At 48.2% G+C, this 15,126-nt stretch overlaps 1 long non-coding RNA gene across 1 annotated transcript in view; it reads left to right on the top strand.

Moving 5' to 3' along the window:
- The first annotated feature begins 1,792 nt into the window (after positions 1-1,792).
- The window catches only part of LOC138486547 (uncharacterized), a 94,011-nt gene continuing 80,677 nt past the window's right edge, over positions 1,793-15,126 (top strand). Inside the window, exon 1 of the long non-coding RNA XR_011274509.1 lies at positions 1,793-1,844. This is a non-coding gene — a long non-coding RNA (uncharacterized lncRNA). The remainder of the gene's footprint in view (positions 1,845-15,126) is intronic.

The following is a 15,126-nucleotide window of genomic DNA, read 5'->3' as shown; positions in this document are numbered from 1 at the left end:
TGCTCCCCACTCACTCTACACCCGCTCTCCCTATGTCCACCCACCCTATCACTGCTCTCTCTATGCACACCCACCAACCCTGCCACAAATCTCTTTACTCCCACTCAACCTCTGCCCTCTCTACTAACCCCTGATCTCTCTAAAGGCACTCACCCACCCTATCCCAACTCTCTATAACCCCCCACACCCACCCTGCCCCTGCTCTATCTACCCCCACCCACCCTACCAACACTCTCTCGACCACTACCCGCTTTCCCTATGCCACTCACCATACACCCACTATCTCTATCATATCTCTTCTCTCTCTATGCCCACCCACACTACCATCACTCTCTCTACGCCCACCTACCCTACCCCTGCTCACTCAACCCCTACCCACCCACCCTACCCCTGCTCTCTCTAGAGGTAGACACCCACCCTACCCTCAATCCCTCTAACCCCACACACCCTCCCTACCCCGGCTCATCCACACTACCGCAGCTCTGTCCCTTCCCACCCTACCCTTGCTCACTCTACCCCCAACCACCCGTCCTAATCCTGTACCCCATCCAGCCTACCCCCACTGACCCTACCCCCACCCACCTACCCTACCCCCACTCTCTCTATCGACACCCTCTCTACCCGACCCACCTACCCTACCCCACTCTCTCTACCTCCATCCACCCTATCTCCACTATCTCTACCCCCACGCACCATACAATGACTGTCTCTGCCCCCTCCACACCCACCCTCTTTACCCACACCCATCGTACCCTTAACAACCTACCCTACCCCCACTTCCTCTACTCCCACCCACCATACGCTCACTGTCTCACCCACCCCCCTCTTACCCTCACTCTCTGGATGACCAACCCACCCACACTCCCTACTCCCACCCTACCCCTACTCTCCCTAGCCCATCTTCTCTTCCTCCACCCAGCCACCCTACCCCCATTCTCTCTACCCCTACCCTCCAACCTACCCTCACTTTCTCTACCACCACCCACCAACCCTATCCCCACTCACCCACTCTTCTGCCCCTCTCTCTACCCCACCCTTTCTACCCCACCCTTTCTCAACCTAGCCTCTCTAACACACCCACCCACCCTACCCACACCCTCTCTGACCCTACCCTCCCACCTACCATGACCCTCTATGTTCCCACCCTCTCTACCCCACCCACCCTCTCTGCCCACATCCTTGTATGCCACCTCTCTACCCCTACCCTCCCTATCCCTACCCCTACCTCTCCCTCTATTCCCACCCACCCTACCCGCTCTATATATTGCCACCCATCCTACCCCCTCTTTATTTACTCAACCTTCCCCTTCTCTCTTGACTCCACCACGCACCCTACTCCCCTCTCTGGGTCCACCCACCCTAAACCCTTTATTCCTCCACCCACCTTACACTACCCTACCCGTTCTATTCGTCCAGCCCCATTACCCCCTGTCCTTACGCCCTGTCCTTATCCCCTCTCATCCTTCCTCTTACACTCTCACTTTATTACATACACTCTCACTCGCCAATATTTTCTCTTGCTCGGCATCAATGGCACCCACTATTGATGGCTTCCTCCATTGCTCTATTACCCTTAGTATTATATTGCATGCCTGCACTCCTTATCACATCCTCATTTGAAGCTGTGCACTCTCCTCCTTGCACCCGAGTGCCTATAAATGCAAAAAGCAAAGAACATCAGTAAACGGTAAAACTATTGGCATTGCCAATGCTAGTTTAAATAAGAAACTTACGTTACGGTGCTGTGTGGTGCGCGCTGCAGTTTCCGAAGTCTGTTTTCTATGTTGATGACCATCAACAAGGAAACAGACTTCGGAGACTACTGCACAGAGCCACATTGCAAGGTTGGTTTTTCTTTTTTTTTTATTCAACCTTATTAGCACACGCGTAGGAACTGCACGGGTGCTAAGAGGTGAGCTGGGAAGGAAAGGGTGCGCTAGCCAGCAGTACTCAGGCTGCTTGGAACGCAGGCTTATACCGGAGAATACAGCCCGCATTCCAAGTTTCCTGATTGGTCAGCGACCCCTTTCCAATGCACTAATCTAGCACCACCTCCTCACCACTTGATGAGGACAGGCAATAGGTTCAGGCTTAATAATATTTTGGAAGTATGGACCCAGTGGGCTAACATCCGCCCTGCCTCCAGCATTGAGTTTTCCAGGACTGGTGACGGCTGGCTCAGAGCTGAATCACTACATGTGTTCATCCACCCCCACGTTTCCCCATCAAGCCCAAGGCAAAGCAATACAATACTGATTTATTTGCATAACTGTGGCACTTTCTTCAGTACCTTACTCCTCATTATAAACAAATAGCCAGCCACATCCATACAGTTCCTGATCACCTTCAGGTAAAATAATGCTTCCAACTGAGGTCTGTCTTCCCCCTGCAGGTCATTGGGCCTCATTGGGTCCAGCGGTAACCCTGCTGGTACTACCGGCAGGTTGCTGCCGGACCCGTAAATATTTACCGGGACCTGACTTCCCGGTGCCACCGGAAATTTACAACCCCGGCTGGCCGGAAAGTCAGTCGCCAGTAAAATGTAAGTCCCCATTCCCATAGGACTCTATGGGAGTGGGGACACGGATGCACCAACACCGTTGCTAACGGTGCTGATGCTTCTGTGACCGGTCTGCCTACCGTGGCCGCTGTGCTCGGCAGGGTCAGACCTGTCGGGCACGGCAGCTCCGGCAGGCAGACCTGTAACATGCCGGTCCAGAAACAACAGTGCCGGTAAGCTTTGCGGCACACTAGTTACTGGACCGGGCGGCAAGGTCATAATGAGGCCCCTTGTGTCAAATCTCAGTAGGGCCAGCACGTTTTTCATACTGCTGGGGGTTGGCTGCCATAACATTGGGTTGTCGAAATAACCGAAAATGAAAGAAACGAATGGAAAATGATCAAATTATTTTGGTTGAAAAACAAAAATTACTTTTTGCTTTGTGCACTTTTTTTATAATGAAGGTGAGAAGCCCCCCACAGCCCTCTTCTCCCCCTTACCTTAACTAATACCCTTACTCCATCCCCCACCTATTACTTACTTAAAATTTACAAAAATCTCTACCAAATTCGATTAAAAAAAAGTGGTCATTCTACCTCGTTTATTTTGCATTTGGTCATTTCTACAGATAGCTTTACATTGGGTACGGTTTACAGTGATAGCATCAAATGCAAAAGCCTCGAAAAAAATGCATCAAAAAATGCATTTCTTTCTTCATTTTTTTTAATGGGGGGTCCCCCCCAACCACCGGTTTATTACCCCTTAGAAGCCCATTTTAATAAAAAAAAAACCTTTACCTACAAAAAAAATTCATTATTTCGAGGCTTTTGCATTCAGTGCTTTTGCATTCGATGCATTGTATTCGATGGAATCACCCGATACCATTGGGTACATCAGGGCAATGAAACAGCAGAAACTGTGACAACAAACAGCATATGAGAACAGAGCCCATGATCTAATTCTTGCTATGGCCCTTTCACAAAAACGCCTTTGACATGTTCACTTTCTTCCCACTAACCTAAGCCAGCACCCTCTATTTCCCATCTGCCACTGCGGCTGTAGACCATGTTGCTGTAGACCATGCGCAAAAGACAGCGGAATGCGGCATTGCAGTAACATAGCACAAGATGTAGAGGGTAAAGGGAGAAATGCAATTTAGAAGGCATGGGTAAAACTGGAGAGCACCTATGGCCTATGGCAAAGCTGGTGACCCTGAAGAGCCTGCATGCCTCAAGTAGGCATATAATCTACAGACACAAAGGAGAAACTGTCAGGGGTAAAGCTGGAGAGCATGTAGAACCTGTTCCTATCAAGGGGAGGCAGGACATTTGCAGAAAGGATGCTCCAGCAAGGGTCAAGCTAGAGGCCATGAAGGGCCTGCATGACACCAGAAGCCAGAGCATGCACAGACAAGAGGGAGAAACAGTACTGAAGAGGCAAGAGTAAAGTTCAAGACCAAGCTGGGCCTGTGCATCAAGAGAAGGCAGGAAGTATGCACACTGGGTGGGCCAGAAATAGGGTACAAATCAGTCCACCTCACCTTACTAGAGAGCCCCTCTACCCCTTCTTCCTTCCAGGCTCCAGGGGAACTCTGTGTGGACAGCTCACACATTGTGCATATGTTAAGCCCTGGCAGCCTGTCCCTATTTCTGGAAAGACAGCCTCTACAATTGGCTAAATACTGCACCCTTCTTTAGCTCCTGCACCATGCTTTCTAAGGGGCTCTGGCAGTGATCAGTGCCGGCTGAATCGTGCCCCCCATAACCCTGCACTTTGCTTATGGCAAGAACTGGACATGTATGCAACGGCTGGTTTCCAGGGTCATGGGTCGGCCACTCCAGAGCACACCTTGCTTCCATGGGCAATAGATATAATTGAATGGCATGTTATATATACCTTACTTATAACTGGTGAAATAGCTGATGGGTGACATCAGGGTAAGGATCATTTTTGGTGGTTAGTACGACATTCTACGCAGGGAATCAACCTTGAAAGGTACCAGGTTTTTTCAGCTGGTCTATGGTGTACTCTTTGAATGGCATTGGCAGTGGTAGGAGTGAACTCAAATAAGTAGTGGAACTGTGATCCCATAGGGGGGCACAGTGAGCAGGAAGGGAGCAACGTGCAACACATTTTTCAAGTCTTGCAGTCATGCTGGTTGACAGCCAAGTGTGTTGAAACAGATTTCAGTTTAGCTGTAACCACTATCAGGTGGTAAAGTGGAGAAAAGTGCTTTAACTTCACAAAACAGTTCCGGAATGGTGATAATGGTTGCAAAAAGTAGTGGAACTGGTAACAGTAAAAAAAAAAGTAAAATTGGTACAACGCTGCTCCCGACCGTTCCTGCTCACTTCGACCACTGGCATTGGTTGAATTGAGGTCTCTTCACCATTCTTAGAGGTTTCGGTTCGGCCCGTCCCTCATCAGACTTGCATGCCACAGGTAGGGCGACTTCCGGAGCAATGTTCTTTGCAGAGTTTCACACACCTCTCCCACTATGCGCGGGCAGATCCACGTCTACTCGTCCTGGAGGGGAACTCTCATTAACATGCTAGGTCACTCGTTCATTGTGCTGACCCTTCATAAGTTGCTTTTTTCAGATATTTAGGGTCATTACGACCTGGGCACAAAGGGATACCGGGCACCGGTAATGACACTGGTGCCGGTAATCCCTTTGCGCCCTATTCCGAGGTCCCTTTGCGGGTCCCTCCCTTAACGCCTGGTTTTACCAGGTGTTATGGACGGGACCCGCAAAGGGATACCGGGGTCAATAACGGTACTGCAATTTGCAGTACCGTTATTGACGCCTTCCCCCTTCCCATTGAGCCCTATGCGGCCTCAAATGGGAATGGGGAATGGCTTTCAAATGGGGATTTACAGGTGCCGCCAAGGTCGGACTGGACCGGTAAGTCCCCATACCACCAAGTCGGTGGCGGTACTAGTATTGGTGCTAGTCATGGCGCTAATAGCGCCATGACTAGCACCAACCTCGGAATGAGGGCCATTGACTCCTGATATGATATGATATGATATGGTATTTGTAACGCGCCTATACACAGGTGTTTCAAGGCGCGACGAGGCAGGGAGGGAGGGAAAACAAGGGGAAGACAGACAAACGATCCTACCAGGCCAAGTGTCATTCAGATCGCGCAAGTGCAGAGGTAGGGGGAAAAGGAGAAAGTGCAGGGGGAGGAGGTGGGGGGGAAAGTGCAGTACAAGGTAAGTAGTGTAATAAAATAATAAATAATATATAAAAAGGGCCAGCTGGTGGCAAGTGCGAGGTAAGTGCAGAGCAAGTGCTGGGAAGTGCAGGGAAGGGGGCTGTAGGGGTACAGTGACAGTCCCACAGTGCAGGGGGAGCCAGGGAGGCAGTGCAAGTGGAGAGTGGCTGGGTCCTGGACCGAGGTCGCTGAGAGTGGCCGAGCACTTCTGGGTCCTCCAGCACTTCTGGGTACTGCAACCCTGGTTTACTCAGCAGAAGTATGGAGTATACTGCTTTCCGTTTCTTCATTTAGTAGGGACTGCAACGGGACAAGGATGGACTTGAGGTAATGGGCGATTACATATGGCATAGCTCTCAACTCACACACTTTTGGCGGGTGTCAGCCGCCTTGTAAACAGCTGACTCACCCGCCAAGCCTCCTTCACGCCCATTCGTTTCAATGGGCCTCTCACCCACCAAAAATAAAATCTGGTGTTTTCACCCACCTTTTGGGACACAAATGGTTGAGAGCTATGGTATGGCATTACTTATTATTACTCGTAGTCCACTCGTCTTGCCACAGTCTTTGCTGCCCTTCAACTGCTCCCTCCTGGGTTCTTCTGAATCCTGGTCTAGGGAGAGTAAAAACAAAGGCGGCAGACAAGAAGGCTTGGTGCTTTATACTCTCCTTCTGGACATTTTTGGCGCCTTCCTTGATTTCTGTCTGAGAAAGCAGGGAGTCTTACTTTATTAAGAACTGTGATGAGACGGGGGACTCAGAGTAATGAGTATTATTACCACACATAATCAATCATACTCGTGCCGTGGGCGTCTATCCACCACAAACCGTAACAAATGACTTCACCCGCGCTGGTGGGTCAAGTGGTTGAGAAGTATGCAGTAGGCATTCAATCCAGCACACTAGAATGCATATCCTGGCATGGCCCAGCTGCGGCGGCCATCTTGCAGGGTGGGGGGCTTAAGGCCCTGCCGCTCGTGGCTGCACTGCTGCCACTACTGGATTACAAACCGGAAGCGCATCTCTCCAATGGGCGGTTCTCTAGCTCGCAGCACGTGCCCTCAGCCGCTTGGGAATTCTCCCCACTGGAGGAAAACAAAGGCGAGTGCATGTCTTTGAATTTCAGCACAATATGGCGGCCTCCGTGAGATACTAACACATGCATCGTGACTGAGACACCTCAGTTAAGGGGCAGGTAAGACCAAGAGAACAAATACTGCACGCGATCATCGAACGTGTAATATTTACACGTGATTGGCGATCCCAATGTTTGCACTGCAGATATGTTTCTGCAATGCAAACATAGCTGATAACTGGTGGCAGGCATACACCTACGCCCCAATCAGGGGAGTTGCTAGGTCTGGAAAAGACCCGGGGCTAAGCTGATGTCGTTGGGGTTGGGGGCTAGCTAGTCTTTTGGCTGTAGCTCCTGAGATTCTATCCGGGGCTACAACCAAAAGATCACGGGCTATAGCCCCTTAGCCCCCCCTAGCAACGCCCTGGCCCCAATGCTACACCCATATGCAAGGCGACGTATGTTTCCTTTATTCTTTCCTTAAGAAGACAGTTGTATGATTAAAAATGTAGGCGATGAAAACTTTGTGAAGTCTTCTGGCTAGCGCTGGCCAATGGGCCGGCTCTCGCCGGGTCCAAGATTCCGCATCAGATCAGATATCTAGCAGGAGATTGCGGGATCCAGCCTGCATGATATTCATGCCCACACCTCCTTCCTGTGCCACCGAGGCATATTTGACCGGTTCGGTGGTCTAATATGCTCTGCAGCACACAGAGCAGATTAGGTCACCGAGCCCGGACAAGAGGGGCCCCTGGGGGAAAGCAAAGAGTTTCCCCCCGGGGAGTTTTTTGGCACTGCACACGGCCAGCGAGTGGCCGTTGGGGTGCAGAGCGCCTCTGTAGGGGTACTTAAGGGCTCAGGGAAGGTTCGGGAGGCAGGCGACGGTTAGGACTTGGTGATTGTCCCGCCCTCCCACCCCTTCATTTTGGTTAGGGTGATGTCAGTTATGGAACAGGGGTGGGGGGCATTTTTCATGGGATTATGCGGGGGGTTTTCTGGACGTCAGGGGGGGGGTTTATGGTTTTGGGGGTCTGTTAGGAGGGTAGGGATGGTAGTTTCGTGTGACAGGTCGGCATTGTGAAAGTTGTGTGTAATATATGTTGCTGATGTGGCAGGTCAGGCTGGCTGCAGGTCATACGAAGGGGGAGTTTGGTGTAGAGGGGAGTTTAAAAGGGGTTGAAGTGGGTCGGGGTGCCGGGGGCATGGCCCCTTTTGATGTGGGGGGAGGGAAGCACAATGGGGGAATGACACGGGAAAGGAGGGGGTGGCGCTGTTTGCACAAGCAGGTCACCCCGGGGGAACAGGTATTGAGCCTGGAGGGGCATGGCCCCTGGGAGAAAGCGGGACGCCTGGAAAAGGGGCAAGGAGACGGTAGGATCCAAGGGATCATTAAGGAGGAAATTGGTTATTTAATTATTTAATTGTTAGGGGCAAATGAAAATGAAAATGTTTAAGTTATTTAATAGATTGTTCAAATATCTCTTTAGCTTGTTAGGCCATGGAGCCAGTTAAGCGTTTTGATTGTAAGCTTTGGCCTGTCACATTAAGGCAACCTTTTCCACTTTTAAATGAGTCTGGGTTTTTTGTGCAGTAAGCCAAAAAGACGCCTCGGGATCAGTGATCTAATCTGCTCTGCGCGAGCGCACACACAACAGATTACATTACCAAGACCCAGCTTCTCAAAGGGTCCAGGTTACCACATGCAAAGCAGGGGGCTCTGTGATCGTGCCTTTTCCCTGAAATGGATTCTGGTATTTGTAGTCTCTCAAAATGAGGAGGTGGGGCCACAATTGTACACATTTTAACTAACATATTTCTATGTTTATAAAAGATGGCTTGAAAAGTACACAAAGCATAATAAGGTACGCACACAAATATATAAATCCTTATTTGTGTGCATACTTTAGTATGGTTTGTGTACTTTTCAAGTCATCTTCTATAAAGCAAAGCATCATTGAAAGCCGAACAGTAGGGTAAGTCGGGGAGATAATGAGTGCAATGAGTCGTGAATATGTGCTCAGGATGTCATGTGCAAGGGTTCTTGCAATCCTGGAGACTGAACCTCATCAGATGATGGGACTACAAAGCGATTCTAAAGTGGCAATGATAACTTATTTCTACCATTAACTGCCCTTGCCCATATGTAACAAAGATAGTGAGGTGAAGCTCAGGCGATTCATTGCCTATTTACGGCTCAATCTCCTGCCCACGCGAGAATATATAGGTTGTTGGACAAACTCACCTGCAGAGGCGAGGCGCTGCTGACTTTGCGATACAACATGTGCAACTGAAAGGTATATTTTAACGGACTGCCAGGTGTTAAAAGTAGTTTATGTAAAGGCTTATGCCAGATTTGTGTTCCGTGTTAAGACTCTATTGGTTCCTATCAATTTTTGGGAGCAATATTCTCAGCTGAATCCCTGGTAGTCACAGGAACTGCTTTTTATGTATGGCGTAAATTAATGGTTGCCATAGCCGAATCTGTGGCATAATGTAATTATGTTTAGTTGTTGAGAATGTGGTAATTTATTTATTTATTGTAAGATAGGAAATAGATCATTGCTGATAATGATTGTGATAATGTAATAATTAATGTAATGTATTTTGGTTTTACATGTGCCTAAGGTTATGATTAGCCGAGTGCACAAAATGAAAAAAATAAATAAAAGATTACATATTTATGGGTTCCCCACTGCCATGGAGGTGATTTAAAGTGGAATTGATTAGGAGAAACCAGACGGTGTCTCACCCGCTAGTCCCTGGGATCTGTCCTCCAGGTGGCCAGGACACGGCCATAGCTTTTGGATTTAGTTCCTGGTGGTGGACCTGTGCGGGAGGATCACCTGAATGAAGGGTCTTTGGGAGTGGGACGCTGGATGGCGAGATGCGGTATCTACTTTCTGGTATCACCGTCACCCCTATCCTACCATACAGGATACGTAGGAACTCTATATCCTTCCCCCTTTTCCAACACTAACACTTTTGCATGGACAGCCCGCTATGGGAGAAAATAGACTAACACCCGAGTATATATACCGGAGATGTCCCAGTGCATTGGTCAGGCGAAGTCAGGCAATTACTGATAATTACTCACACCAAACTTCCATTCAACTTCACCACACGGATAAAAAGCAGTGCACGAGAGCACACTCTGAGCGAGGCAAAACACACAAGGAAACAGCAGTTTCGAGATGGCAGCTGAAAGAGAGAAGAAAGACGGCACAACATGAGGGGATCGCAAGGAGGGAAATTCCCTTGCCCTTTCCGACAAGAAACCTTTACTTTCAAGAACCCTTGAGATTAGAAAGCGTAAGACCGGGAAATCCTGCATTGTGTGTCAGAGATAACCGTGGCCCTCCCGCATCATTAATGAAGGCGGCGAGAAGCAGCTGCTGCTGTAGTACCGTCCTTAGCCCAAGAACAAATCGGCATCAGTGAATCAACACAGCCGGTGAGTTGGGGAGACCGAGATAAGACCGGTCTGTGTTGAAGCCAGGGTTGTAAGCAGCAACATTGTACGGTGAGCGCTGGAACAAACATTGTTAAAGTGCGTGTGATAAAAGACGCACGTAAAGTTGAACTGCTGATGAGTGTTTGAACTTTAAAAGGAAAAGATATGATACTTTTGACAGAGTGGTCCGTCAACACATGGGTGCTCAATTGAAGGTCTCTGTAAGGTATCCAGCTGCAAGAGTTAAAAAACTGTGAATTGAAGTGGTCCTGCGATGGGGCAAGCTAAATCCTGCGCACAGTCGAAAGTCTTCGATCTTGATACAGTGAAGAAAGTTTGGAAAATGAGATAAATTGGTCTGAGCCCGACAAGGGGAGACTATATGAAGGTTTTGTGTTAAAGTGGGTCCTAGCCTGGCGGAGGGGGACGTGGGGTGGATATGCAATCACCAAAGAAGTTGTACATATGAGAATCCTGAGGAGAAAGGAACTTTGAACGTTTGTTTGTCGCATCAGGCCCTCTGAAGTAAGAGACTTTGAATAGCAAAGAGAATTTGGCACAGAAGGTCCTGATACTGGGATTCTGAACTGCATCCTCATTCTAGAGAAGCCAGAGTATGTGCTAGCTCGAACGTGCTGCCTTGTCCCATGTTGAAAACGTGGGGAAGGGAAGCCAACGACTCAACTATCCTGACAGATCATTTCTTGAACACCTTTCTTTTGCATAACATTATTTTCCACACTATTTGTATTTAGAAGTAAGGATTAGCAATAGGTTTATTATTATAGGACCCTTTATTTTGACAAGACACCACTAGGACTGCGTTTTTATTGTTTGATGGTCGTAGCTTGCTCCCATCTGTAGAATTAGGATTAGATAGGTGTTTTTCATACCCAATCGAAGTTCAATAAACATCCTTGAACTGTGGTCACTTGTGTCACTCTTACTGTTTGATGCCATACATTCCTTACATGATGTACAGTGTGGAGTTTGGAAAAGAAGCAGAATGAGAGAAATTGCACCATTTTTAAACAATTATTTTGAACGTTTCCTTTGAGTGGAGTTCAACTGTCAGCTCTTCCCCCACTGAACTCTGCCTCCTCAGTACTGTAACCCCGCCTCCAAACTATGCCCCCCACCCAGGCCCTTTTGGGCTCCCCCTACAAATTGTTTCATTTCCACCACTGTTTCTGGTTAGTAACGCACAGCATAACAAGGTACCTGAGAGAACCTATGGGGCAAAACCGCTCTTTTGTGGCAATAGAGTGATTGTAGGTGATTGTTGGACAGGTCCATTTCCCGGGACAAATCTTTTCAGAACGATAGTGAGGTAACTGCTCGTGAAAGTGTATGCATCATTGTAATCTGCACTATTATACTGACTCTGAATCCAGAATGGGGGCAGAGCGGCTAGATGCAGTGTCCACTGCATGTGGTTAGGTGGGTCCGTGGCATGATTAAAGGCTACTTTGTGTGGGGTATGTTGCCAGGAAATGTTCCAAGGCCACTTTTTGTGGGATAAGTGGAGCGGGGCAAACACAAAGGCTTTGCCAGTTGTCACTTTGGGGGCTTGGGCAGAGACCTTCACCTTGTAAAGACTCACTGCCGTCCCTGTGTTCTGGATCACACACATGCTGTGCTGATCTTGAGCAGCAGTACCCTGCCATCTTCATGGACACCCATATTGACTGGCAGACATGGCTGCTAGATGATGTAATAAAATATCCATCATGGTGGAAGGATAAACCACCACTACTTTGAAGCCAGAACCCAGTGTCGCACCCTCTCCTCTTGAACGCCCCTCCCCATTGTTATCCCACCACACAGACAGTGAAGAATCCTGCTTACTGTCAAATGGCCATCCCAGTCCCTGCATTTTGCAAGGAGCTTTCTTTGAAGATATTGCACCATATTGATTGTGATTGCCTCTTGGTTAATAAAGGGATAGGAGTTAAGGGATAGGAGGGGTTCCATCAATTGTGTGGCATTTTGGTGCCAGAAACAGTTAAGGATATGTGATGAATCCGATTGTGTCATCACTCCTTTTCCAGCATTGACCTTCCCCCATGTGGTCAGGGGACAGCAGCCGCTACCTGACTCTGACCCTGACCCTGGGGGCAGCTGTATGAGGGAGGATCACATGGGGGGAGACAACCTCTGGGGAAGTGTCATGGCATCATTGGATAAGGCATGGTATCCCCCTTTTTCTTCTGAGGATGTCCCACCCATACCCAATGCCTTAATGGTGTATTGTTACACCTCCCCTTATCCACCTAGGAAGAGTGTTGAAAACCTTTTCACCAGGTCTGTATTCAAACAATCAAAAACCCAATTGCCCTTGAAAACCATTAAGAACGTTTTCCCAAACTTCATTTGCAGATCATCAAGAATGGACTTCCATTCCCATAAGCACGAGAATACTGGGACGAGGAATAGGGAGGGATTGAGTAATACAGATCACCCAAGGCCAAGAGCAGTGTAATTGTTGCGTGCGCTTCCCTACTGGGGGGAAATTTAAACAGCAGAGGCAGCTGAAGAAGGAAAGATGCTGGCGGGAGAAGACTGCATCTCATGGAATTGATCGAGAGACCGAGGGGCTAGGAGGCGTTCCCTGGAGCCAACCGACTCATCAAGAAAGAGAAGGAAAAGGAAAGTCTGTCCCGAGACAGAACATGCTGCAGGGACACAATAAACAAAGAGAAGACTTCTGGGTGTTTGCAGATGGTAGGAGGCAGCCTCCACCTTACCGGAGCTGGGGAAGACAACGAAGAGCCCACCAGGAACAGCAAAGAACAGAGAAGCCAAGAAACAGTAGTGGCAGGCAGGACCTCGAATGCTTGTTACCAGTTTACCACAGGAGAGACGAAATACGCCAGGAAGAACCGGTGAGTCCATGAAAGGGAAGCCGGCACACAGGGGCGTATTGGCAGACATGCCAAACATCATTTATGAATAAGATAGTCCTTGAAAGAAAACGTGCAAGTGAGCATTGTTCTAAAAGGGGAAAAGCAACCAGAATAAGAGACTTACAACAGTGTGAGTGTATGCGATAGACTTGGAAAAGAAGACCTGGCAGAATAATATACAAGGCAGATATGATACCAGAAAAAGCTAATGTAAGAGACTATCAATATTGGAAATGTACGCAAAGGCCACATAAGAAAGACCTGGCAGGAGAGTATACCAGACAATTTGAAATTGTGTTTGAAGATACAAGAAAGTGCATATGTGAAAAAAACCCTGACAGGAGAGTGTACCAGGAAGTTTTAAGTATAAGAAAACCCCTATGTAAGAAATCCCTGGTAGAAGAGTATTACAGGCAGATGCAAGTTGCAAGAGTGTTCATAAAAGAAGGTCAGGATGACAGGCAGGAGAGTATACCAGGTGGATTCTTATTGTGAACAAGTGTCCTTATAAGAAAGCCCTGATAGGAAAGCATATCAGGCATTAAGATGAACAATGTCTAAAAATAAATGGACTCAAGACATCCTGATCAGTGCACGTCAGGAAAAGGCAGAGTAAATATATTAAAGGATAAAAGGAAACCTGACAGGAGAGTACAGAATATATCCTAACACGACAAAGTACAAAAGTCAAGTTATTTTGTGTGCCATACATGTTGAAGCTCACAAGACCGAATGGAAACCAGAGTAAAGAGAAAACCAGGGGAAGGGAACAACCCCTGGAACAAGGAACTCTATCCTTTTGGAACTTTTTGTGTTGGAGTAAAGCATATTCTTTTTGAACATTTATACATTACTCAAGGCCAAATACATTTTCTGTTTCACTTTAGAGTTGTTTTGTTAGAATTTTAGGGTCAGAATAGAACTTTGGACACAGGACATTCTGACTGCTGACAGATCCTTAGTTTTGGTTTTAGGTAGGGAACCTGCTCTAGTGAAGGGACAGAGAGGCATTTCCCAGCCATGTCACTGGTTTCCCCTTTTCTCACCTGTTTTCTCTGTTTTGCGGAGTCCTTTGTCGGGCTTTTCTTCCGAGCGGTTCGGGTCTTGTACAAGCCCGCTCGGCCGTTTTCGGATTCCAGGATTCGTTTAGCTTCTTCGTCCGGGATCTTTGGAAACTCCAGGAAGCTTGGGATGGAGGCAGCACACGGTGACGGTCTGCGCGGAACACAGAAGAAACAGGATCAAGGAAGGTAGAAGGAAAGGAGAAGGAGGAAGGTCCGGGTACCAGGAAGCAACACAGTTCAGGAGAACGAACTACGGAGCACGTCAGGCCACAGCTATCGGTAGCGTTGAGACGCAAGGAACCGCAGGGAAGTGGCTAATTTATAGAAGGTGCTGCATAGGACGTAAAGGCGATAGACCGCGTTCCGTGTATACGGCCATGTTGGGTGTACTACAGCGAGTAACCCCCGATGTGCCAGGGACCAGGAAGACCAGAAAGGGCGTGATTGACGGATCATGACAAACCCCTATTCATTTTAATAAAAGTATTTGACAAAAGCTATGAAGCCCTTCTATCAGAGTTTCATTCCTGATTGCTCACAGACAGCCCTACAGAGGCAAGCTCTCTGGGCATCATAGCGCAAATAAGAGTCAAGGTGACCTGACATTTCAATGTACGCCAATAAAGGTAGAGTGGAATTTAACTAATGTGTTAGTGTCATTGTTTCTAGCTGTTATAAGGCATGCTAACCGGTAACACAAGGGAAGGGTGGTGTACTCTGCCTAGTACAACTACTGCTGTTCATGCAGTGCCAGGACTCCTCCCACTCGCCCTATTCACTCTTCAACATATATTTGTGGTCTCTGACTGCTCCTCCTCCTCTCTTCTCCGCTCTTCTCCTCGGCAGTGCCTCCCACTACCCTGATCTAACATTGCACATACAAGCAGGATGTTCCCATCTGCCATTCCA

This window comes from Ambystoma mexicanum, chromosome 1p (assembly GCF_040938575.1).
Source record: "Ambystoma mexicanum isolate Mex_15411 chromosome 1p, UKY_AmexF1_1, whole genome shotgun sequence".
NCBI lineage: Eukaryota > Metazoa > Chordata > Amphibia > Caudata > Ambystomatidae > Ambystoma > Ambystoma mexicanum.
The sequence above is the reverse complement of the archived record's forward strand: the minus strand, read 5'-3'. Positions and strand labels throughout refer to the sequence as shown.